General features: G+C 40.4%; 1 protein-coding gene across 2 annotated transcripts in view; it reads left to right on the forward strand.

Annotated features, from left to right (window-relative positions):
- The first annotated feature begins 11,408 nt into the window (after positions 1-11,408).
- Positions 11,409-27,270, forward strand: part of Calx (sodium/calcium exchanger 3) — a 771,840-nt gene continuing 755,978 nt past the window's right edge. For both annotated transcript variants that reach the window (XM_065224018.1, XM_065224021.1), the window contains exon 1: positions 11,409-11,733. The gene's annotated coding sequence lies outside the window, so the exon portion shown is untranslated. The remainder of the gene's footprint in view (positions 11,734-27,270) is intronic.

Genomic DNA, 27,270 nt, shown 5'->3' on the forward strand with positions numbered 1-27,270 from the left:
TGCAGTTGATGCCGTCGTCGACTATGTGGATCAGCCCTAGAGTCTACAAAGTGATTTTCAGGTAAAATTTTGACTCCGCATCTCGAAATTCAAATTTGTTTGCGCTTTCTCAGGTAAATATCTTTATTTTTTTAAAAGTTTGTTGCTAAGTAGTTGACGACTACCCTCGACTACACACAACTTCAGCACTGGCTATCAAATCCATTCAAATTGTAACGGGTCAGGTGTTTTGGAACTAGGAATGCTTACAATCTTCACTTAAGCGCCAGGTAGATACGAGAATCTACCGTGAAGAAGCGAGGGACTCAAACAGACCCGTCCCGGCTCTGAGACCTCAGGGCGAGTTCAATCGTAACAACAAAAGGCGAGCAAAGCGGTTGCGAATTCTGAAAATCAAAACTTAACCAACAGGGGAAAGACTCATTCAAATCAGTAAGAGGGGTTTCCTTTGAAGGTTTGCCTCTGCTTACCTACGGGAATAATTAACAACGTTCACGCGAATTTAACCAATTAAAGGCTTCCGTCACTCTTTCACGTGTCCGATCACTTATTCGAATCTCTTCACTGCGAGGTGCATTTCAGGTGTTTATTCATAAAACTAGGGTTAGTAGGGGGTACATCGAATAGGGTTTTGATCTGTGCTAACCTGACTTCTGTAGCGCTGGATGTCGGGACACGTGTCCGTGGTTCAGCCTCGGCGATACGTGGGCCGAGTGCGTGGGTGGCAAATGTTCGTTCGCTGGTGTCCGTCGTTTTGTCGTGTAAGAGGTTTGTGGCTCTGCTAGCGTATTACACCCTCCCCGTGCAACGTTCGCTACTCACCGCTACGTTGAGGTTATGGTGAGGTTGGGATTCACCAAGCCGTCGTGCTTTCGACGTTCGCGCAAAGCTTCCCAGAGGTAATGCACGTGGCTGATCTGCAGATGGCGTGTGTGAGGTTAGGAGTGAACCGTTTGTTCCGACTCCAATCAGTCCAACACGTGTACGGTGACGTCCCTGCGAGTCGACCTCAATGAAGGGATCCGTCCTTCGCTCGGTCGTTCTGGATCCACGACCCGAGGGGTGCACCCTTGTTTGAAGGGATTGTTCCTTTCGAAATGGCTGGCACTTGCTTGTGCAAGCGAAGCGTCCTCACACTTTACACTATGGCTTCCCTAGCCGGAAAAAAAATCACTAATTCAGCAAACGGCTTTTTTTTTTAACCACTAGACCTTTCTACATCGACTAGGTACTCCTACTTCTTTTAATTCTTGCCTTCACTAGATAAACTATCTTTGACCGTGTGATCGGTAACGCAGTTGAGATCAGATCGCATTCAATTGGACAGCCGTCTACTTTTACGACCCAGTATCGAACCGAAGTTTGTCAGGTCAGAATTCGTGTCCCATTATACACACTCGGGAGAGTTTTTCCGGTGGCATAAACTCTACCTACCCGTCGTCATTTGACATTCCTCGCCTGACGTTTCTGACCGGTTCGAGTCCAGAGACTAGGAACGCGATTCGCTCGTGTGAAAATCGTAATTTTAATGGGGTTGTGTAGGACTGTATTCTAGGACTTATTTTTTTGAATACTTGTAACCTTGTTACACTTTCCCCTACTAACTGTTAAAAAAAATAAATGAATTTTATTGAATTTATTTTTTTTTTAATTATCATTAGAAATTACTAATTACTAATTACTAAGTTCATAAATAATTTGTAGATTGAGTGAATAGAATATGGGTTGAGTGTTGTATGATTTGTACTAATTTTCTATTTACTTCTTATTTAAAACTATTACAGATTAATTTCATATGTTTGTCCAATTTTGTATTTGGCTTCCGAAAACATTCAGAAAATAACCTACTTCCAATAAATGTACAAATAATGTTTACTTCCGAAAACTTTCAGAAAAAAAAACCGACTCTTAACATCTTGACTATAAGATTTTACTTCCGAACACTTTCAGAACAATACTGATTTTCATCAAAAGGTTTGCTTCATTAGCGTGAATTTCAGGTAACAACCTAAATAAAATCCAAAATTATTCAACTTCCCTATTGCTGTAATAGGAAGAGGAAATTTTCCAGTGTACACTGAATAATGGTGAACTTATGCAATTTTTGACGAATCAAAAATGAAAAGCCTTAAACTCTCGTTGCCATTACGAGAAAAATACAACATAAATATTACGAACTAATTATTACTGCTCGGTTGTGGCCCTATATATTCTATCTCTACTGTAACTAAAGTTATCGTTCCATTAGGCCGACAGAAACGATAAGTTTTGACGTTACGTTCTGACACTTGAAGACGAAACGGAAATGATAAAACAAAGAAAGTGAAACTGTCAAATCTACTGCATGGGTGGAACAAAGCAACGTGAATCGTGTAAAAGAATTCCGGATGTTTCGAATATTGTTTTTTTTTTCTGATTTGGATGGTTTAAACTCTGGAAACTATGGAATACTGGACTAATTATGTAAATCAACGTGATGAATTTTATGGAGAAACCACTGGAGAGAGGATTGGTAAGTATAAACTTGTGAGCAGAAAGATGTCGTGCGAACAAATGTGAATGACCTCAACATTCACCTCAACGCAGATCATTAAAATGAAAACATCACAGCTGTTTGGACTACCATTTTGAATCAAGGTGATTATATTTACAATTTGACCTGTGGTGGCCACGGAATTGAAGTGATAGTTCGAGCTAAAGTGCGAAAGTTAGTGTAGAGCTAAATTGTTCCTTGGATTGCAGCCTGATCATCATCTGTGTCCCTACAGACTCCCACTGACTTCGATAACTACTCTCCCTTCTCAGTTCAACTCGTTGAACTCCAGGCATTTGTGGTTAAGCTGGCTACAAAATCCTTGGGACGAAACAATTTAGTTCACGCCAACTCAAGTAGCTGTCAACAATGTTGTTTATTTACAACGTTTTAGTGACTCAAAACTGCTTTTTTTTCTTCAATGCTCAAAGGTCGGCAGGGTCGCTCGTAGTTTATTTTAAGTTGTTGGAGACGATGCCTCTGCCGTACCGAAATTACCAAACAAAGTTCGTATTTTTGTGGAAACAAATCCTTCGTAACTGTGCTTCACAGAGCAACAGACATAGCTCATCAATTTTCCTAACTATTTCTTTTGGAGATCGCATGTATGGAAAATTCCAATGCGTTTTCCATCCATGTCTTCAAGATCGTAGCAAGAAGTGCCAATCTTACCTATGACTTTTGCGGGGGTGTAAGTGTCCGCTAACTTGGCTGAAAACTGCTTTGGTTTACTAGATAGACAAAAATTCCGTTTCATTACGATTTCTCCTACTGTGAATTCTGGTGCATTTTTATTGGACCTGAGATTATAATGTCGGGCATATCGAATATAGGCTTTTTTAAGGTTTTCTTTGACTTTTTGGAAAACATCTTCCATGTTTTCGTTTACTGCTTCAGGCTCATAGCTCGTTTCAGCTCCAATTTCACGAAGTCGAGAATACTCATTGCCGCTACTAATGTAATTTCGTCCGTAATTGACGAAGTAGGAAGTAAACTGGGTTGTCTCATGAACAGCGGTTCGTATAGCCATAGCCACTTGCTGGATATTTTTGTCCCAGTCTCGGTGGTCGTCTTTCAAGTGTGCTCGAATGGCTGCTACGATCACACGATTTACGCGTTCGGTGGGATTGTTAGCTGGGTGGTAGTTCGCGTTCTTCCAGTGAGTTACGTGGTAGTACTTCATCAGCCTCTCAAACTCTCTAGATTTAAATTGCACTCCGTTGTCGGAGATTATGATTTCTGGAACTCCGAATAACAAAAACACCATATTTTCCAGAAATGTTGCAATGGCATGTGTTTTCGCCTCCCGGAACGGCTGGATTACGACAAATTTGGAGAATAAATCTGTCACCACCAAGAGGACGGTGTTCCCGTTTTTAGACCTTGGAAATGGCCCTACCAGATCCAGCGATACTACCTGCCATGGGAGTGATGCGAGTTTCTGCTTGCCCATTGGAGGGGTGCTGTTCACGTTTGGGTGCTTCGACGTTTTGCACGTGTCACACCCTTGGCAGTATCTACGGACGTCCTGGTCCATTGCCGGCCAATAGTAGCGTTCCTGTAACTTCTTCAACGTCTTGAACCTGCCGAAATGGGTCGAATCGTGGACATCCTTGAGGAGTGTCACCCTTTCATGTGCTGGCGGCATATATTTCCATTCGAACCTTTCATCACCAAGGCCTGAACACGGAACCAGCTTGTAAATTTTCCCTCGGATTACCCTGAAATTCCGGTACTTGACGGAGTCCTGCAAGATACTTTCGGTAAGTTTATCATAGTCTATATCCTTCACATTTATGCTGTTAACTGCTCGCGAAAGCGCATCAGCCATAATGTTTAGCGATCCTTTACGGTATTGTAGTTCAAAATCGTATTGTTGTAATTTCAGAGCCCACCGGATTAACTTCGCGGATCCACCATCGGCGCTTATCTTCCTCAGCCAGGTGAGGCTCTGGGCATCCGTGATGACGGTGAACCTGGTACCCTCAAAGAAGTGACGAAACTTTTCGATCGCGAGTAGTACGCCAAGGCACTCCTTCTCTGTAGGTGCGTATTTCTTCTGGGTCGCCGAGAGTTTCTTCGAAAAGAAGGCAATCGGGCGGCGGATTCCATCCTGGATCTGGATCAACACCGCACCTACGGCCACATCCGATGCATCTGACTCGATGATGAAGGGGAGCTGAAAATCTGGATTCGCAAGTACATTAGGTGAGACTAATATAGACTTTATTTTTAGAAAATTCTCTTCAGCTTCTTTTGTCCAATTTTGCGCTTTTTTCCCTTTAAGCAAGTCTGTTATCGGTGCTGTAAGATCGCTAAATTTCTCTATAAACTGCTTATAAAAACTCACCATCCCTATGAATCGTCGTATCTCCTTGGTTGTTCTTGGAGTCGGGTAGTCCAAGATGGCCTGGATTTTTGTGCTGTCAATGGCCAGTCCTTCTTCTGACAGTGTTTACCCTAAGTAGCTGATCCGCCGTTGACAAAATCGAGATTTTTCTAGGCTGATTGTGAGGTTTGCTGCTTTCAACCTTTCTGCGACTGTTCGAAGGAGGGAGAAGTGTTCTGCCAGGGTTTTGGATGTTATAATTATGTCATCCAAATAAACATAAACCCTCGGTTCCAAATCGAAACCCAAAACTTTATTCATAAGTTTTGTTTGAGTTATGGGTGCGCCTTTGAGTCCAAACGGCATCACCTTAAACCGGTATAACGACCTCCCCGCTCTGAATGACGTCAAGTCTCTACTGGCTTCATCTAGTGGGATTTGCCAATAGGCCTTCGAGAGGTCGATGACCGTGAAGTATTTGGACTTCTCAAGTCTACCTAAAATCCCCAGCATGTCTGGAAATGGATATGCTTCGGTTCTGGTCACTTCATTAACTCGTCGGCAGTCGAGGCAGATCCTCCAGTCACCTGACGACTTCTTAACTGGTAGAAGTGGATTGCACCACTCTGAATATGACTCTTCAATTACATCCAAATCTTTCATACGCTGGATTTCCTTATCTATTTCCTTTTGGATATGAGGAGAGCATCTATACTGGGGCGGCTTTTTTGGTTTCGCCCCCTCAATGAGCTCAACCCTGTGACTGATCAAGTTCGTTCTCCCTAATTTCCCTTTGCATGTGTGTTTCAGGGATTCTACGATCTCGTTCAGTTCTCGTCTTTCCTCAGGGGTTAGATCGTGTTCCGTTGACACTGTGGTAATGTTTTCGTTCGTTGTTTCCTCAACGGCTGGTAGTTCTAAGCTGATGTCTTCCTTTGGCTCTGGTTCTGCTGGTTGGGGTCCCTCTTGCTCAATTACAAACGCAATTTCTTCCTCGATGTTGTCGAAGTACCTTTCAACAAAGCTAATTGGTGAAGTGTCCATGCTGTTTACTTCCAGGACATGGATATTTCCCTTGTCAGCAATTGCCGGAGCAATGTTGAAGGCTTCCCAGAAATCTATTCCCAGGATCAGTTCCCTTGAAATCTGTGGAACTAAGAGAGTTGGGACTATATTTGTACGGTCTTTGTACGTATATGGAACATATACAACGCCCTCACAATCGTAGGAAGTTTCGTCTGCAGTCTTGATTTTCAGGTTGATAGGGTGAATCTGTAGACGATGCTTGTCAATGATTCTTCGGGACCCGATTATGCAAGCACTTGCTCCCGAATCCAAAAGTGCATTTATTGTGGTTCCTAGAATGCTAACAGAAAGATGTGGACATTTGTTAGGTCTGATTTTTAAATGCTGCACCACCGCGAACCTTGAATATGGTCCGGATGTGGTTGGTTGGTCCTTTTCCGTAACTAGTTTTAGACTTTGAGGAGGATTTGGAGAACTATTAGAAAGAACCCTCCCTACGCTCTTTCCTCCGGTTCGTTTTTTTGAACGTTTGATGGAAAAACGTGATTGTTTGGACAGTTCATCGTAATCACGTTCATCTGGCCGCAAAAGTGACAAAACACTTTTTTGGGTTTTTCGCAATCACGCCAGAAATGACCAAATTGACGACAGTTCCAACAGAGGACATTGTTGTCGTCATCCTGTGGAACTTTCGGTCTTGCTCCAGTGGCTGATTGCTCGGTCTGATCCTGTACTTGACGATAACCTTGGTTTGGTCTACCTCCTGTCTTTTTACGCGTTTGTAGCTTAGCGACAGCATTCACCACTGGGTCCTCCTCATCGTAATCTTCGCAGGGTTGCTCCACTTCCTCAATGTTGTTAACCTGGTTGTAAGGTCTAGCTCTATTCTGAAACGGTTTGTACATCGATTTATCGAGGCTGTAGCACACTGCTACCAAATCCTCAACACGATCGATTCGATAAATCGTCAAGAACGGCTTATATGCATCACGCATGTTCTCCAACAAAATGTCTAGTTTTCTGCCTTCTGGCATTGGTTTCGAAAGCTGTTGAGCTAGTTTTTCAATCGCACCTAAGAATGCATTGAAAGTTTCGCTAGGTAACTGACGTCTGTCTAGTATCTGCCTCTCGATGATCCTGTCCTTATTAGGTTGCTCAAATCTCAGTCGCAAGTGATGTTTGAACGCAGTCCACGTCGAAAACTTGTGACAAAACGTGTAATACCATTCCTCTGCTTCGGAACCTTCTTTGAAGAAGAAGTTTGCCTGGCAAAGGAGCTCCTGGTCGGACACGGCATTATTTTTGGCCAGGATTTCGATTCTATTTAGGAACTGTGTTACAGTCGGTCCACGGGTATCTCCACTGAAATTGACCCGCCACTTGTTGACTGGTACACGTAACCATCGATACCGTCGATCGTTGTAGTCCTCTTGTGGTACTTCACGTTGACGATTCTGCATAAAATCGTTCAGATCTGCTATTTGCGACGCTACCGAATTAGGATAGTTTCGCTCCACTGATCCTTCTCGTCTAGGTTGCGGTGCAGGTTCTGGAACAGGAACATCAATTGGTGCAGGTTGGTGTACTGGTGGTTCCGAAGGTGCCTGAGGTAGCTGGTTTTGTAACATCGTTGCTATGTTCATCGTCAACGCCTCCATATGAGTTGCTAACGACCGTTCAATCATTTCATTTACTTCTCGCCTCCAGTCTGCATCAAGGGGTTGAACGGAGTTCCGATTTTGTCCGTTACCTTCATTCCCATTTGGCTTCCAATTCCGGCGGTTCAAAAGTGGTGTCTGCTGGTATGGATTGCTTTCATTGGGTAGTAGTGGCAGTCGATAATCGTCTGAACCTTCACTTCCCGAAACTTGCCTTGGTATGTCCTCAACGTGTTGATCTTCTTCGACCCCTCCCGCCGCTAAATCCAACAGGTTATCTTCTTGTCTCCGTGGTGTACTGTGAGCCGTGAGGGGTGTTAGAGGTGGCTGTAGTTGTCCTGGCACATCCATTGTTGAGCGATCATCTAGAATGTTACTTCTCCCTGACATGTCCTGTGTTCCTTGTAGTTCGTCTTGCGGGTCGTACATGCCACGTCGACGATCCTCAGGGTTTCCGTAACGATCTAACAGACCTTCAACTTCTCCTAGCAGTTCCGTCTTAACCCTTAGTTGTTCCCTTGTAACAGTATTTGCGCGTAGTATTCTCCCTCTACAATGCCTGAGCCTCGAAATCAGTTTAGGTTCCGGAAAAATTTCCAGTACGTGTTTCAAATCAAGGACCTTTGTTTTAACCGTTTGATATTCTTCGACAATTGACTTTTTTGTAAACAGAACTTTTGGTCTTCTTATTTCTTCTAGCTGAACCCGCCGCAATTTCTGCCTACGTTCGTGGATGGTCCCCAAAATGGACACACATCGAAGCTTTAGTTCATAATCAACTTCGTCTGGCAACAAGTCAAGCGGATTTATGTATGATCCTACTACATCAGGATCTCGATTACTCATTTTGAGTAGAATTTAAATAATTATAGAATCAGTATAAAGAAACAATAAGCGTTTCAAAGTAAATGCAGAAGTAAAGTAAATAAAAAATTCAATTTTAAGTGATTAGGAAGTAAATATTGGACAAACACATAAATTCAAATTCAATTCTAGTTTCTTAAGCCTACTATGTACAAAATCGATAATTAATCTCAAAATTTTAATGATAATTCACCCGAAATACTCAATTCACTCTTACAAAATTACCTACTAGTTCAATACCAAATTAATGCTGCCTATATGCTAAATTTCAAAATAACTAAGAAAATTCAATAAATTCAAAAAACTTTTCATCCAATTCAATCAACCGTTAGTTGGGCGCCAAATGTAACGGGTCAGGTGTTTTGGAACTAGGAATGCTTACAATCTTCACTTAAGCGCCAGGTAGATACGAGAATCTACCGTGAAGAAGCGAGGGACTCAAACAGACCCGTCCCGGCTCTGAGACCTCAGGGCGAGTTCAATCGTAACAACAAAAGGCGAGCAAAGCGGTTGCGAATTCTGAAAATCAAAACTTAACCAACAGGGGAAAGACTCATTCAAATCAGTAAGAGGGGTTTCCTTTGAAGGTTTGCCTCTGCTTACCTACGGGAATAATTAACAACGTTCACGCGAATTTAACCAATTAAAGGCTTCCGTTACTCGTTCACGTGTCCGATCACTTATTCGAATCTCTTCACTGCGAGGTGCATTTCAGGTGTTTATTCATAAAACTAGGGTTAGTAGGGGGTACATCGAATAGGGTTTTGATCTGTGCTAACCTGACTTCTGTAGCGCTGGATGTCGGGACACGTGTCCGTGGTTCAGCCTCGGCGATACGTGGGCCGAGTGCGTGGGTGGCAAATGTTCGTTCGCTGGTGTCCGTCGTTTTGTCGTGTAAGAGGTTTGTGGCTCTGCTAGCGTATTACACCCTCCCCGTGCAACGTTCGCTACTCACCGCTACGTTGAGGTTATGGTGAGGTTGGGATTCACCAAGCCGTCGTGCTTTCGACGTTCGCGCAAAGCTTCCCAGAGGTAATGCACGTGGCTGATCTGCAGATGGCGTGTGTGAGGTTAGGAGTGAACCGTTTGTTCCGACTCCAATCAGTCCAACACGTGTACGGTGACGTCCCTGCGAGTCGACCTCAATGAAGGGATCCGTCCTTCGCTCGGTCGTTCTGGATCCACGACCCGAGGGGTGCACCCTTGTTTGAAGGGATTGTTCCTTTCGAAATGGCTGGCACTTGCTTGTGCAAGCGAAGCGTCCTCACACTTTACACTATGGCTTCCCTAGCCGGAAAAAAAATCACTAATTCAGCAAACGGCTTTTTTTTTTAACCACTAGACCTTTCTACATCGACTAGGTACTCCTACTTCTTTTAATTCTTGCCTTCACTAGATAAACTATCTTTGACCGTGTGATCGGTAACGCAGTTGAGATCAGATCGCATTCAATTGGACAGCCGTCTACTTTTACGACCCAGTATCGAACCGAAGTTTGTCAGGTCAGAATTCGTGTCCCATTATACACACTCGGGAGAGTTTTTCCGGTGGCATAAACTCTACCTACCCGTCGTCATTTGACATTCCTCGCCTGACGTTTCTGACCGGTTCGAGTCCAGAGACTAGGAACGCGATTCGCTCGTGTGAAAATCGTAATTTTAATGGGGTTGTGTAGGACTGTATTCTAGGACTTATTTTTTTGAATACTTGTAACCTTGTTACAAAATTTCGTAGAGTTTTCGGCAACCTCAATACAGATCGGCAGAGCAGTGGAGAGTAAGGGGTTGCTACGTTGACCTACCCTAATGTACAACCTGGAATAGTAACAGCAAGACATATTATGCTCTCCAAACTATCCTGGAGTTTTTTTTTGGTTTGGAGCTAGGCAGTTGTTGACAACCGTTTACCACCCACATCCACAGCATTACCTGTAAATCATTTTATTGCATTCGCGCAAAACTTAATCCCATCGGCCACGCAAAGGTTGAAGAATTCCTAGCAAAAAAAAAAATCGGTTTTAATTGTTTTCATCAAACCGGTTAACCGTTCCGTGCGGTATCAGTCATATATTTGCAATTGAAAATAACAACAACTATCGACCAACAATTGAAAAGGGCCAATCAGCTTTTGTAATCAAAACTTTGTAGGCCCTCTTCGCAAAGCGTAGGCCACCGAAGCAAACCAACAGCATCATCGGGGAAACTTTCCCCATCCACGATGATGCCATTGATTTGCGTGAGTGGCCTTCGCCTTGGTCGAGAATTACACCTCGCTCCACACCAAGTACTGAACCGGTCACGTTCGAATCATCCGCGTTCGGCCTTGCAACCCGATTCTACTATTATTACTATTTTATTATTTTGCTTGAGACGGACTGCCCTAGCCCGCAGCACAATAGTCGGTTTCCAGCCAGCATAGTGGATAACTATTCAAATTAGATTGGTTCTGGCTATACGAAATGTTTGCTCATCCAAACGGACGGGGACACCCACCTTGTCATCATGAATCAAGAATGAGGTAATCGCCTCATTTTTGAGCGACAAACCCCTTCACATGTTGTGTAGGACGTCCCTATTAGTCGAGCAGGCGTCTCTCGGTGGTCGCTTTACCCTTCGAAGCCAGCAAAAAAAAATGCATTCACGACGCTCTTCTGCGTGTTTACGCTTCATGCACCCGGCTGGCCCCATGTTGGTGTATTGGTGGTGAGTGCCAGTAATGTGTTCTCCCCAACAACGATGCTCCCTCGCTCCGTGTGCTTCTTCTGGTTGGGCTCTCCAGCAGCAGCAGCAGCCATGTGCGCGGTGGTCGTTCCATTCCGATGTCTCGGCTCGCTTTTGCCATATCTAGACGAGTGAGTTGAGTACCCTTCGACGTCGTCGTCGTCGTCGTCCGTCCCAAACTCCTATGGTGTCGCGTTCCAAACGGTTTTCAGTTTCGTTGATGAGTTTGAACCGTCTAGGTTGGTTGTGGTGGTTTGTATCGACGTCGCCGTCGTCTTCATCATCCATCGTAGTCGCCGCCGTCGTGCTTGTTGTCTCCGTAAAAGTCGCCGCCGTTGTCATCGTTATTGTTGTTGTTTCAGAAGAAACCATATCGTGTATACGAACGACGCACGCTGCGTCGTATTCGTCTTTCCGCGTGGTGAATTCCAAGTGGGAGTGTTTCTGCGTGCAGGCAGCTAGGGGTAACGCAAAATTTTGCATCGAAAAAAAAAATGTTTGTAGTTGGCTGCATCTCAAGTGAGAATAGTAGAAGCGACAACGCAAAATAGTGCAAATCACAGCTCGGAGTTGCATGGGCATAGTGAGTGTGTGATGATAATGGTAGGTTGTTGGTTTTAATGATCAATATTAACGTGGTTTGGAAAGTGTGAAAACGCGAGCACAAAGGAAACCCTATCGAGTGACATGGTGAGGCATCGACAATTAGTTGTAATCGCAATCGCATTTTTGTTAACGACCTGAAAGGCATCAGGTCCGTCTTATCAGCGCTGGATAGCTGTATTGAAGAATGACAAAACCGCCGAGGTTACTTACTTTCGGATGACGATGGGATTCGGGGTTTTTTTTAGATCCGAGTTTCATTGAGTCGCGACGTGCTATCAAATTGAATGCGAACGAGTGTGGAAGTGCTGAATCAGCTGGATGGTGGCGGCGATAAAAAGGTTTGCCTCTAACCGGAACGATAAGTAAATTGATGGAAGTGTATGAATGGATGTTTGAATGGTGGAGCCGCACAGTAATGTGCTGAAAAGGGTGTGTTGGAAATCAATTTGACAACTGTATTGATTCATTTCTTTTCGAATTTTTGAGCGCTGGCACAGTAAACATTAAGTATTATTGAACTTCCGATAAGCGACTCATGGTGTCATTTTTTTCTTTCTCAAATTTGCGATTCATTCGGTATTGAAGAGCCTATGAAAAGCGACGATTATCTTTGATACAGTTATCTCAATTCCGGTTAATCTTCAGTGTATACACTAAGATTTTTTTTACAGTATACCGTATTTTTTTACCGAATATAGAACAGCTGAACATTTGGTAATCTATTCGGTATTTTTTTTTATTTAATATTCGTTCGGTAAATTTTGTTCCCTTGTGAGCTGTCAAAATGTACTGATCAGGACTGTAAATTTTGCTGAATGATCGGTGAAGTTTGCAATATAGCGTTCGGTATAATTTTACCGAATTGGCTGTACTTAATTTGCCTGAAATAATCATTAATAACATGATTTTTATTGATTAATTAATTATTATTTCTAACAACAAACCTGAAGATTCATTTGACTAATCATTTATTTATTGTGTATAAACATACATTTTCATCGTGCGTCCGTATATAAAGTAAATAAGAACCTGACCGTGGTTAGCGACCCAGTAGCGAACCGTGCACAAATTCGCTTTTTGCTGTTGTGGACGAGGTTTGTGTGTGACATTTGGCCATTTAATGTCCATGTCGTCTGAAAGCAATTGGTCCAGAAATGAAAAAGAATTATATAATTAATACTTTCGATGTAAATCGCACGGATTATAGGAAAAAAGTAACGTACTTACTAGTCACAAAGGATAGAGGAAGAACACTCAACTTCAAAATGACAACAAAGCTTTACAGTGTGAAGTTTAGAAATCTGTTCTGTATTTTTTACAAAAATCTGGTACATTACTGCTGTTTGTTTTTGTAAAAGATTATGTTTACAACACATTCGTCACATTGTTTACAGTATTGCGGAATTGCAGCAATTTACAATTTAGATCAGTAATTTTGATTTACAGTTTTCGGTAGATTTCTATAAATTACGGAAATTCAGCAGTTTTGATTGCGGAAAATTGGTAAATCAATACTTTTTACAAAGCTTTCGGCAAATATTATATTTTACAGAACGAATCCAGCAAAAAAGTACCGAACAAGATTTAAGAAATTTGGTGTGTAGCTTAATCATGAATCATAAAGAAGCATGCCAAATACAGTCATCTTTTTAGAACTCGTAATTCATCGGATCGAAATAAGGGTATTGAACTACAGTAGAAGTTGATTGTTTAAGCTACAGTAATAGTCTCTTGGAGAAAAATTGCATCAATGTGTTGATCCTTAACTCAACATTTCTGCTATTAGATGGTCCCTTCAATATCAAAGATGTGGATAGTTGACTGCAAAAAACTATCCTGTACTTGATTTTCTGTAAATTTCTGTTAACACTCCGAACACGATGCCTCCGGTAAATTGTGTAACGAAAAATTGGCAATGTTTGAAAAATAATTGCTCAGATATTTATCGATGGATTTCAAATCTATTGATTCCGAAGAAATATTTAAGGTATAAAGTTTTAAATTATGAAATTCGTCAATAAATGACTGAGCTATGATTTTTCAAACATTGCAAGTAGGAGGCATCGTGTTAAGCAAAAAGCAAAAGTATGTTCCCGTACTTTATGTACCATATTATTTTCTTACAACAACTTTCAGAAACCTGCAGCAACTTACTAGGCTGATAGCGAGTCACTTTTTGGAGACTTTGTTACTTTTTTGAAGGTGGTCTCTAAAGTCACTTTCTTCGCCATTCCCGCTTGAATTGCAATGTAAAATTCGTTTAAAAAATAAATAAAAATTGTCACAGTGCTACAGTATGCTTAGTTCTTAGTTGGAAGTCCATTAAACTAACGAACGAAAAAGTACGCAGAAGAAATCGAAGACGAAGACGATATCATCAAAGTACACTTTTATTTGCGATTTCACACCTTTGAGGAGTCCAGATTCAACTGCAAAATTAAATAATCATAAAAAAATAAAATACCGAAAATTCGATGTCACCGGGATAAACTCGTGAACTTCGATGGCAAATTGAAAAAAAAATGTGCTTCTTCCTCTCTTTAAAAAATGTCAAGACTAGATTTTCAGGATACAGCTACTTTGTTACAGTTTTTTTTAAGTAGTCCTGTGAACAACTTCTTGGGTAAAACTTGGACTAGGAACTACTTTGAAAGCATTTCCAGATAAAATTAAGGAGAACTCCATATGAATTTTCAGTAGAACTTAGATGAGAACTCCAAGACAATTCAGATAAATTTTTTTCGAGAACTCAGAGGTGAACAGCATGGGAATTTCTTAGGAGATGAATTCTATAAAAAAGTTTATAATTCAAAGAGAATCTAAGGACGAATTTCATGATGTTTTAGTGTTCTGCAGATAATTTCTGCACTGTTGTAAAGAAAATTCAAGGCACTCCCAGAGATAAACCCGATTTTTTTTAGAAGAATTCTGTAAAGAAATCTCTAAGGGGAAATTCTTTTGAAAGAAATACTCTGTAAAGCTTCTCTGGAACTTTAAATACGGCAAGTTAGAATTTAAATTGTTATCCATAACTCAACAGTTTCAAATTTTCATGTCATATATTTATTTCGTTACAATAAATATAAGAACCTTATTTCAACTAAAATCAAACACTTCCTCAAAAAGTAGTCTTTGGTTTTTTACATAGTTAATCTACTGATTGGCTTAAGTTAAATTTGAACCCAGATCTCTAAAATTTCTCCAAGTTCATGTATCTGATGAGTTTAAATTTTTATTCTTGTCAATGTCCACAAAATTTAACCCTTGGATCATTTTCGTCAATGTCCTAGAGCTCTAGTTTTGTAGGTAATTCTTAGTAGAATTCCAAGGCAATCTTGAATAGGATTTAATACAAATTTTAAGGAAAATTCATAACAGGTTTTGACGTTAATTCTTAAGGAACTATGAGAATATTTGAACGAGAAGGAGGATAACACCATAATCATTCTGAGAAGAACTTCAAGATAATACAAAAGTGTATTTTAAGGACATTCTGAGGATAATTTAAAGAAGATTATGGGACAAAAGGAATCCGGAGCATATTTCCATGTGAGTTTTCGGAGAATTCATAGAGGGTATATTATGGAGGATTACAATTAAATATGAGTATAATTCCTATCGAAACTCAAATTAATTTAGTTAAAAAATTCCAGGAGGGTTCTGACAAATATTGTGGAGAAATCTAAGAAAAACTGCAAGTTATTTTTTATGTGAGAATTTCATAGTTATGAGTTAAATTCCAAGGAAAGGGGCAATATTCAACGGTAATTCCAAAATATATTCAATGAGATTAATACCAACGGATTTCTTAGGAATATCCTTGGAAAATTCGGAGCTAAATTTCAAGTAGATTTTGAGGAGTATTCTAAGGATATTCCGGTGTTTTTTTTCTTCAGATAATTCAAAGGAGAATCCCAACAGCATTTCGAAGAAATTATGGGATTTCTTAGCAGAACTAAAAAATATTCCTAAGATAATTCCATGGGAATTTCAGAATAATATTAAGTAAATTCTGAGATGAACTTCAAGTGAATTTTCAGGAGAATTCTTCAGGGAATTCCTAGCAAGAATTATTGATAATATAATGAGCATTGCAAGGTGAATTAAAATAGTTTTCTAAAGATGTTGTAATATTTTTTTATAATCATATTTTTCCTTTACACTAGTCAATCATATAGTACGTTCAGACTACAGAGTTATAACATGTTATAGCGCTATCTTGGTGGTGCTTTCTGTGTTGCAATTATTTGACAACCGTTATAACATGTTATAACTCTCCAGTCTGGCCAGCGTTATAGCTGTCAGAGTTTCTAGCTCAATTTAAAATATTTTCATTATACATTTGGATTGTATTTTTGAAAAATGCGTGGCATTAGGATCATAGGTTAATGAAACTATGGTACTTTATGGTAGAAACATTCGAAAAAACCTAGAAACCTCTTGAAATGTTATTAGGAAAAATGAGTAGACAATAAGATATAATAATTATCAACACTATACAAAATCGTCGGGAATCTCCATCGTTTTTTTTTTAATTTCCCATTATATAGTACTGTATTTTATACGTTTGACCCTTTGCTTCCCACGGTACCACAGGGGATTTATTGGTTTTGGTACGTCTTACAATTGTCATTACAGCTTAAATTAGTCAGCATTGATTTAAGTTCCTCTTGTGCTCAATATTTCCCTTTATATATTCAACTCACAAATTTATAGAAGTAATGAAGTAATGAAATTGGGGTGTTAGCGGAATGCTAAATAAAACAGCAAAAAAAGGTTATCTTCTATTTAATTCCACTTAAATAATTTTGGTATCCAGCATAATCCGTATTTCGACTACAATGTGCAGTCTTCATCAGTGTCATTCCCACTAAAGAACTTATCAAAATCTAACCCCCTTAAGTACTCATCCCCTAGGTAAAAAAGTCAAGATCATAGGTATAAAAATGAAACTACAATGTGTTGAATCGGAACCTACCTAACTAATAAAAACCAAAGATTTAAGTAAGCTAAAGGAGAAAAATCTATACAACTCTCTAATTTCATTACTTCATTATGATGGCTACCAAGCCTTTGGGGATTGTCCTTATTAGAGAGTTGTATAGATTTTTCTCCTTTAGCTTACTTGCATCTTTGGTTTTTATTAGTCAGGTAGGTTCCGATTCAACACATTGTAGTTTCATTTTTATACCTATACCTTCTTCTTCTTCTTGTCTTCTTATCTTCTTATCTTCTTATCTAAGATAATTAGCTTATTGCGTGCTCTCATTTTAGTGTTCTAGATGCACTTCCACAGTTATTAATTGAGAGCATTCGATTCCTGTACTATTTTTGCATTGGTATAATTGTGTGGCAAGTCCAATCATACTTCTATGCCCAGGGAAGTCGAGAAATTTTCCAACCCAAAAAATTCCTAGACCGGACCGGGAATTGAACCCAGCCACCTCCAGCATGGTCTTGCTTTGTAGCTGCGCCTTTACCGACTGAGCTAAGGGAGGTCCCAGGGTGTCTCAGTCCTATGATTTGTAAATTTCCCGCATCTTGCAGTTCTTTTTGTAGAATCATTTTCCTTATATCTTGTTGTTAGAGGTATCGCACATTAATCGAAGACCATATTCCAATCTATTATTTTAAAATTCAATTGACAACAGAATTTGAAGATTAAAAAGAAAAATAATCTGGAATTTTTTAAAACTAAATCCAAAATGTATCATAAGACCAAGAGATATTAAAACAAAGGGTTCATTCAGGTACAGGTCCAAATGTTTCATTCAGGTTTTCCTTTAATTAGTCTGACACCTCTCAAGTTAAAATGTATTAAAAACTTTCTTATTTCCAAAATTGTTGATTATTTGTCAGTCTGCAGACATGTCATGTCATGACATGCATGTCAAATGTCAAATGATCCAAAATATCGTCGGGGATTTTATGAATTCCTGGTATCTTGAATAGAAAATTCCGATCGCTCGATATTTGACTCATCATGTCTTATTCTATTTTTACCAGTTTAAAACAGTTTATAAGCTTAAAGGTTGAACACGAAAAAATGCGGACACATTAAAAATGTTGCTATAAAGGCATTTTCTTTTCAAAATTTCTTAATCAAGCTAAGAGTGTATAGAATCACAGTAGGCATTGGTTGTCAGGATAAGTTAATTTGTTTCACCGGAACAAGTACGTGGCGATTCGATCTTGCGCGGTCAATACGAAAATCCCGGTCTATCCACTCCTGGCAGTTTTCGATCAAATTCCTGGACAGGAATTTCATACCTCGGTTGACCGGAAAAGTGATCCGGAAGAATGTAAAATCAAAAAGAAATTGAAATTCCCCAAAAAATTCTTGTCTGGTTGGTTGTGGAATTAAAAGAGAAACTGGGACCATGAACCAGCAAATTTACCAAGAGGAGTACATAAGGAAAAGAATTCTGTCTTTTCTGGAGCAGCATGAGGTGGATTGCCTAATTTGGCTGGAATTAGTAAGCTGCCACTACTCAAATTCCACCAAAAAGTGGTACAGCAGTCACAAGAAACTCAGAATGAACTTTGAAAAAAAAAACTCACTCATTCGTTCGTTAAGGGCTTTATCGTCGGGCTGCTGTTTAATTGGGAGTTCCTTAATTTCGTCAGGCAATTGTGTCAAACTTGCCTTGACATTTCATTGTTGTCATGGTTAATTTTGTCAAATGCTGCGGAGATGTCGGTGTAGATGGCATCTACTTGATGGCCACGTTCTACTTCACGAACGATGAACGAAGTGAACGTAACTGAATTGGTCGTCGTGGAACGTTTAGGCATGAAGCCATGCTGATCCGTCGAGATACAGTGTGCAAAACTTTGAATCAATTTTCCGAGAATAATCAACTCAAAAAGTTTGGAGGTATCACTTAACGAAGCTATTCCACGGTAGTTTGAAACAGTCCTTTTGCAGCCGTTCTTGTGGATTGGGAACACGAAAGACTCTTTCCAGCAAGCTGAGAAAATCCCAGACTTCAAGGAGAGATTGAAAACGTTGGTCAGAGGTGTCGCGAGAGCAGTCAGGCAGTGTTAGAGGGCTAACTTCGCTGTGCCGTCTGGACCGGATCTCGTTGAAGTTTTTAGCTGCCTCCCGACTGAAATAACCATTGCGCTGGTGATAGAAAATTACATCCTGAGTGCTAAGTCGTTCGTTGTTGAAAACACTGCTGAATTGTGTGCGAAACAAGTCGACAATACCCACGATAGAGTCCACTTCCACTACGCCGTTCGTCATGCTTGAGGGTAGTCCGCTTTCCTTTCTTTGGGCATTCAGCTCTTAGGATTTGATTTCAGATGACGCTGAAGCTGGTCTTGGTGTACATGGTACAGTTGGTTGTTGAGTCGCTTGTAATCCGTGTTCGCTTTAGAATAACATGCTTTCGTGGAATAGGTTCGGTATTTGCTGTGCTTACGAAGATAAACGTTCCTTGAAACGTTTTTGCACTGCACAGACGGTGGTTTTGGCCATTTTCAACTCTTTTGCGATCCTCGTACCCGACCTTGTCGGGTTTTCATATCATATGTGCAGCATTAATTATCTTCTTTTTTCTTCCATCGCGTGGAAATTCAAGAAAACATGAACTTTTTTTGAAATTTTTGAACATGATTTCAAGAGATAGACATTGTAAACCAATTTCTGTCAAACAATTCCAGTACCGACCACTAGGAGCGCTGTACCGGCCAAAAAGAAACGTACCGATTCTTTAAGAAAACGAATTTCTTGTCTCACTTTTAGGGGAATTAATCACCTAACGGGTACCATCACCAAATAGGACTTTGCAAGCCTCGAAACTTCTCCAAAGACACTAACATGAACGGTTTTGGAGTAATTCCACGCGATCACGTTTTTCACCGTTAGGACCACTGTGGAGTGTTGCAATACTTTTCAATGTGAGTTCATACTTATGACGGGTAGTGTAGGGTTAACTACCCCATTTCCGGCCTATTAAGCACAACCCGCATTTAGTCTCTCTTAATCTAGCGCAGTTTAGTACCAAACGCAATGTTATTATTACTGATAGCTTCCAAATTTATTTACCTTTCCGTACGTATCGTAAGAATTGATAAAGAGAAACCAATCGTTGAGATATTGTCAAAAGTCTAACACTGCACAGTGGTCCAGAATGCAGATTTAGGTGGAATGATATGTTTTGAGCCTGAAATTGAAACTTTAGACTAAAAGTCTCTTGTACAAAGTTGTTCCTTATAGTTAGGCCCTCATTTTTATGACAATGAGGGTGGTTCCTATTATCATTAAAATCAAAAATCTAACTTTTTTGTTTGAATAAATTAAGGTATACATTCTTCGGCAAAGTTATAGCTGAGCTAATTTCAAGCAACTTTGTTGAAATAAACTTTTTTGTATCTCTTAAATTGGCCGATTTAGAGCTATTTTCTCGAATTGAGTAAGGGTGGCTCTTAAAAAAACAGTTTTTTTGCTCTATTTTTCTTATTTCGAATTTCTCAGCAAAGGTGTATTGAGATAACTTTTAGATCTTAAGATGGCGCAAATTTTTGCTGCACAAAGCTTGTCAATATCTTTCGCCGATCAAGAGTTATTGACGTTTGTATACTAAAAATATGCACTTTTCAAATGTTAATATCTCTGGTTGGGGCAAACAAAAAAAAAAAGAAGTTTTTTTGCAGCATTTGAAAGGGCGTATGTTATTCTCAATAATATGAAAAAAATGGAGGTATGTTATTTTTTAAACTCGTATAAAATCAATTTGAATTTATTCATATTTTTTACTATATTTGAGCATATCTTTTTTTATTAGAAGAGATACGGGCACAAATTCAGCTGTAAAACATTTGTCTTGAAGAGTTTTAAAAGTCTCTAGAAGATGACTTTCATGATAAATTTCAAATAAAAAAGTTATTGGCAAAAGATGGATTTCATAGGACCACTCTAATGACAAATTTATATAAAATGTACTAGTACATTTGTTTCAATATTTGGACATTTAGCGTCTTGCAAGAAGTTTTTGTTCTTAAAAGTTCCCTTCTTTTGGTGTTTGCAAACGTCAGGGTGGTATTTTTAAAACTAACTTTTTTGTTTTACAAAATATAAACATGTGTTTTTCAAAAAAGTTGTAGTTAAGTTACTTGCAAGCAACTTTGTGGAAGAAAATTTTTTTCTATCTCTTAACGTTCTCATTTTAGAGTAATTTTTCGGAGTTGACTTAGGGTGCTCCTGGAAAAAAATAGTTTTTTAGCAATAACTTTTTTATTTGAAAATTCACATGAATATTATCTTCTAGAGACTTTTAAAACTCTTCAAGACGAATGTTTTACAACTGAATTTGTTGCCTGTATCTCTTCTAATAAAAAAGATGTACTCAAATATAGTAAAAAATATGAATAAATTCAAATTGATTTTATACGAGTTAAAAAAATAACTTACCTCTAATTTTTTCATATTATTGAGAATAACATACGCCCTTTCAAATGCTGCAAAAAAACTTTTTTTTTGTTTGCCCCAACCAGAGATATTAACATTTGAAAAGTGCATATTTTTAGTATACAAACGTCAATAACTCTTGATCGGCGAAAGATATTGACAAGCTTTGTGCAGCAAAAATTTGCGCCATCTTAAGATCTAAAAGTTATCTCAATACACCTTTGCTGAGAAATTCGAAATAAGAAAAATAGAGCAAAAAAAAACTATTTTTTTAAGAGCCACCCTAACTCAATTAAAGAAAATATCTCTAAATCGGCCAATTTAAGAGATACAAAAAAGTTATTTTCAACAAAGTTGCTTTTAATTAGCTTAGCTATAACTTTGCCAAAGAATGTATACCTTAATTTATTCAAACAAAAAAGTTAGATTTTTGATTTTAATGATAATAGGAACCACTCTAGAATTCATTGTGATAAAAACGAGGGCCTAACTATAAGGAACATCTTTGTAGAAGAGACTTTAGTCTAAAGTTTCAATTTCAGGTTCAAAACATATCATTCCACCTAAATCTGCATTCTGTACCACTGTGCACTGCTTCTTGACGCCAAACTCGGCCTACGGATTCTAAACTCGGCCTAACGCATTGAACCGCCAATGAATTCATTTCGGCCTATCGGATGAAGATAAAATTTGATTCGGTCGGAGCGCTTCTTTTGTTTTTGGGAATAATGGGTGCAAACCTTGATATCACGCGTTCTCATTGACTTCGTTCGGTAGCTTATTAACTAGAGTATCGTACGAAACGCATAATTGACTTGTTAACTCTGAAATCATGGATTTATTTGAAGTTTTCTGTTCCATAGGCCCAAAATGGGCGATTAGGCCGAAGTATTTCTCTACCCTATCTCAATGAGATTCACATCAATCATTTCTTGACACTTAGAAGTTACAAAGCAGAACTAATCATCTCGGTTAATGCTTTGTTCGGAGGGAAGAACCAAGAACCATCTTATTCAATTCATGTGCAAGTCTCCCAGGCACGTACAATAGCATCATTTTAATCACTCTATTACCTAAAAACCCTCCAGCGTGCTCAGGGGAACCGTTAAGTGTCGCGCACATTTGATTCGAATACTTTAAGGAAAATAGGGTTACGGTATGTAATGTGGGTCTAGTCCTTTCATTCGGCCTATCACGCAAATAAATAATTAATTAAGGAATATTACACAAAAAATAAGGAAAATATTGATCACTGATGATTGATAAATGTGTACCACACACAAATCAATTTATATCACAACATTTCAATACATTTTCAGCTCTCGTAAGTAATAAAACTGGTTGAGAATATCACTCTGTTCGGAGTTTTTAGCCGCCATGACTTCTAAGGTTAAGATGGGAAGGTTGCACTGACGATCATCAAATGGCCTGATTATGGCATTTATTGAATGGAATTACCTGATAATACACACTAGACGTAAAACTCACAGTTACTGTTTGAATATTTTATGTTTATTTTAATTGTTTAACAACGTTTTCACAAGTAAATCATGGACCCAACTTTAGGGACACATTTCTTTTCTATGTTCCTAACTTTGGCCCATGAAATTCATTTGACAGCATATAGCAATAAGAGTAACGTCAACAATGTGGTTTGCATTTGGATGATAAGGAACGAACAGGAAGGGAGATTTTTTCTGCCAAATCTGTATAATGAACATCACAATGTTTTGATTTAGATATTCTGCGGTCGAAAGACGATAAGCGAAATTTTTAATTTTTAATTTTTAACTTGAGTGATTTAATGTAGTTTTCGTAAAATTTTCTCTAAGAAATGTTTTGAGGAATGAAGAGTATTAAGTTAACAGTGATAGTGATAAAAAAAAATACATAAGAAAACGTTACCAAGAGCGTTTTTTTTGAGAATCAAACAGGATAGGACGAAGTTGCATCCATAAATAGACCCAATTTGGGGACAATAGACCGATATTACATACATTTCCCTGGTGAGTTTTTGTCTTAAAAAAAGTAAGTTTTTCAACTTTTTGCGGTTCCTGATAGCAAACGACATGATAAGCATATCTAAGCATACCATTTAGCAGTAGAATATCGTTTGCAGGTAAATTAATTGATGAGTTATGATTAAAAACGTAATCTATGGCTGCATATTAGACCGAGGTTAGGGACGTATACCCTATGACTTTAGATTTAGCTTATTTCTAGGTAGGTTGTTGACACCCCAAAAAACCGTTTTGCCACACCTTTACTGACTGGCCTATCGGGAGATCTCCTTGAAAATGTAGGACACTGGATACTCCCAATCAGGCCAATCTTACGACAAGTCGATGCTGAAGAATTTGTATGGGAAAATAGACATGCGCTGCTATAATTCCCCAGCCCACCGCTAGCGGGTGGAGAAACGCGGCAAAATTCCGAAAGCTTTTCCCTTTTTTTTCAACGAATACCATCCATAAATCAGTCACCCCGCTCGTTCCCTACTTCTACCCTGAGTATCTTTAAGATACATACTGCTAACACAAACATGGACAAAATGTGCCAATCCCCATCGGAACGGGAGAGAGAGAACTACCGAAAACCAACATCCGATCGATCGTATTATTTTACAGCTGTTTTTTGTTCACCCATTTCGCCTCGGTAGAATAAACTTTTACAGCTTTCGGTCTTTTTGCCTCTGTTTACTCATTAGCTTTTAATTATATTAGTTTCATTTCTTAGGCTTTCCCCCCGCAGGCTCACTTTCCTTTTTGGTATCGGTTTTCAGCGATTTTCCAGTGTAGTTAGCATTCCAGTAGCTCCTTATCCGGTAGCACGTGTTTGCCCTAGTATCAGCTACCATGTCACACAACACGGAACACATTTCGCGCCTATCAAGATAAGCGAAAAGTTGCAGCAATTTGTCGTTTACTAAGCTTGTCGCGTTTGGGTCATAATTCATTTCACCGAGTCCGAAGCGTGTGGAATTATTCATGCTTTCCGATTGGCTGTAGTTCTGTTCTGGTGAATGCGTGATAAATAAGTTTAAGTGGTTCCAATTAGGCGAATGGTCCACCATCTGACCCTGGTTGTGCGAAAACGTTCTGATTGTGTTGTTTTGTTGGAACTAACTCGCGACGGCAAAGATTTTCCCAACAAAAGTTCACCAGATCTCATGGATAAAAAGTAATTACATAGTTTGGACACACCATGTGGAGAAAATGAGTGCCACATGCTCAGTGTCACCTCTTCATCTCTCTGCACAGAGTATTAAAATAAAAATGCAAAAGGCAATCAATCATCTTTCTCTCTCTCTCTCTCTCTCTCTCTCTCTCTGAGGACGAAGAGAAACCAGAGTTTCGCGATCGTAGGCGAATTTGGAGCGGTTTACCTTCAACTTAAACAGCGAGCCAAGCAACATGTCCAACATGACTTACTGACTAACAACAACTGTTGGGGGGGGTGAAGTTAAAGAGAGCATGAAAGTTGCTTGGATGACCTCATACACCCAGTGGTGGTAAAAAAAACTCGGTTGAGTTTGAGATTTAGAAATGGTGACGGCTCATTGTGCTATCCGGTCCCTTGTTCGCAATGCATGCCCAGTAGTAGTGGCCTTCAAAGTTTTAAGGGGTCCTCTCGGGGTTGGATTCGGAGCAGGGTTGTCGTCGTCAGCTTGTCTCCTGCTAGCAAATATGCGTCACTCGCACAGTAATGACCGGCTTCATGCCACGAAATTTAGTAGCATGGATGGTTTTGTTCATTGTGCTGGGACTTCTAGCTGTAATTGTTCCTATGTGTGTACCGCTTCAGGACTGTCGTGCGTTGAATTTTTAACGTGAGCTAGAGTAACTGATCGGTTAGTTACGTGTTTAGAACATTTTTCAAAGTAACATTTCCAAATGTTGAATATGTAATAAAACCCTTGATTATTTCATGTACTGTGGGACAAAATCAAAAAAAGTGGGATATGGCCATTTGTGACGAAACTATTGAATGTAGCATTACACGGTGTGTTTTGTAGAACAACTTCAACCTTAAAAATTCGGCAAGTCTGATATTTGTACACATGTAAGAATATGTTTTTACCTCTAATTGTGACCTCGATTGAAGTAATCGGTTTTTTCTTCACGTTATACAGTTATCACGTTATACAGCAGATGGTCAGGCTAGATCCTGCCTAAAAAATAGGTTTCAATTTGACATGAACGTGACGTATAACTGGCTCTGATAACCCAACGAATGAAACAGACAACATACAAGTGGGCTTCCTTCAGAAAGGCGATCAGCGCAGCCATCGTCGAGGGGTCGTAACCAAGCAGATTACTGACGTTCTCCGGGAGTCCATGTTGTTCGCGTAGCTTCTGGAACTCCGGGCAGACACACAGCACGTATTCCACCGAGGCGGGGTTGCTGCAAATTGAACAGACCTTGCGGAAAGGTGTCCCACCGAAATTACCTTGTACTTTTGGCTGTCTAGCCAGGAGCGTACGGTTTCCTTGATCTTCCTCAGGAAAGTGGTCCGCGACTGGAACCATTCCTGCTGCCAGGCTTCCATAATGGTATTCACAATCCAACGCCTGACGTCTAGGAGGGGTACGTTCCTGGTGTAGCGGGGATGGGATGCACCAAGATCCCGCCAGTTTGTCCGCAGCCTCGTTTCCGGGAGCACTGCAGTGTCCGGAGATCCACGTAAAGACGGTTGAAGGTGGGGCGTACCGTCTAATGGCTTGTAACCAGGGGTGGCTCGGGGCTTCGGCTTCCAGCGCTTGGATGACACTGTGTGAGTCAGTTACCACGAGGATCGGTTGATCTGCTGCGTCTAGAATAGGTGCGGCTTCAGCGGAAAAGGTGGAATACTCATCCGGTAGACTTTGACTCATTGTAGTGTTCGGTCCTGCCACTCCGAGTCCAACTCCAGCCCGCGACCGCGATCCGTCCGTAAAGCGATGAACGTGCCCCGGATAAACCGACCCGAGAAGCGCTGCAACAGAACGTCTCAAAGCTGCAGAGAGTTATCTCCGGCTTGGAATACACTCTTAATCCGCTTATCTATTTTGACGACGTTTGATCGCCAACTCTTCTCTCCATGCCAGTGGACCCTGGCCAGCTGGGGGAGGTCACGGTTGGCTGCAGTGAGGAGGGCTCTGTTCCCCTCGTTGTGGAGAAAGACCCTTTCGTTCCTGGATGTCTTGCCAGCGAGGGCAGCGGCTTTCGTAGCAATGGCTGCAGCAGATCGATAGCGGAAAGGAAGGATTCCGATTTTCACACATGCGGCGTCTGCAGGCGTGGAAGGGAGAAAGCTGGATACGATGCGTACGTAGGTATTGTATACCGGAATGAGGCCGTAGAAAAGTCGACTGTCGATAACAGCCCGAGCGACACGAAGGCGGATCTCACGGTTGCTGGAGCGATGTGGGTGGGAGATTGTCCTGACTATGTTGATGCGACTATGACAGTTTTCTTTCACCATCCTGAAGTGCTGGTTGAAGCTTAGGGTGCGATCCAGTACCACCCCCTGAACACGCACTGTTTTCTTGAGCAGAATCGGATGATCTTGGATGGTGATCGGTGGTCTTCGAATCAGATGGCCCGAGTGACAGATATGGCACCGTACACTCTTCGGCGTGGAGAGCTGGAAACCAACCGAAAGCGCCCACCTGCTGACGGCGGAGATTGCTGCTTGAGCTATGTTCCTGGCCCGCTTAGTCGTTCGTCCCGTTACGACGATGAGTATGTCGTCGGCATAAACGATTACGTGCACGTTCTTGGGTAATCGGCTGAACACCCCGTTCATTGCCACCAGGAATAGCGTTACCGCTATGACGGATCCCTGGGGTACTCCAGTTTCCTCGGGGAACGGATCCGAGCGGGTGTTCCCGACAGTCACCTGGAAGGTACGATCAAGGAGGTAATTCCGTACAAAATGTGTGATGTGACCTTCCAGGTTCCAGTCGATGAGCTGCCTGATGACACCAGGTGTCCATGTCCTGTTGAACGCCTTTGAAATATCAAGGAAGACTAACTCTGCATGGTGACCGTTGTCGTGGGCTTCCTTAAAGGCGATCGCAATCGGCCGAAAGGAGGAAGCTTCTTCACTCGCCGTGTTGTTCTTCGGAATGGGCACA

This window comes from Ochlerotatus camptorhynchus, unplaced genomic scaffold, assembly GCF_037179485.1.
Source record: "Ochlerotatus camptorhynchus isolate MF236.1 unplaced genomic scaffold, CSIRO-AGI_Acam_v1.1 ptg000203l, whole genome shotgun sequence".
In the NCBI taxonomy this organism is placed as follows: Eukaryota; Metazoa; Arthropoda; class Insecta; order Diptera; family Culicidae; genus Ochlerotatus; species Ochlerotatus camptorhynchus.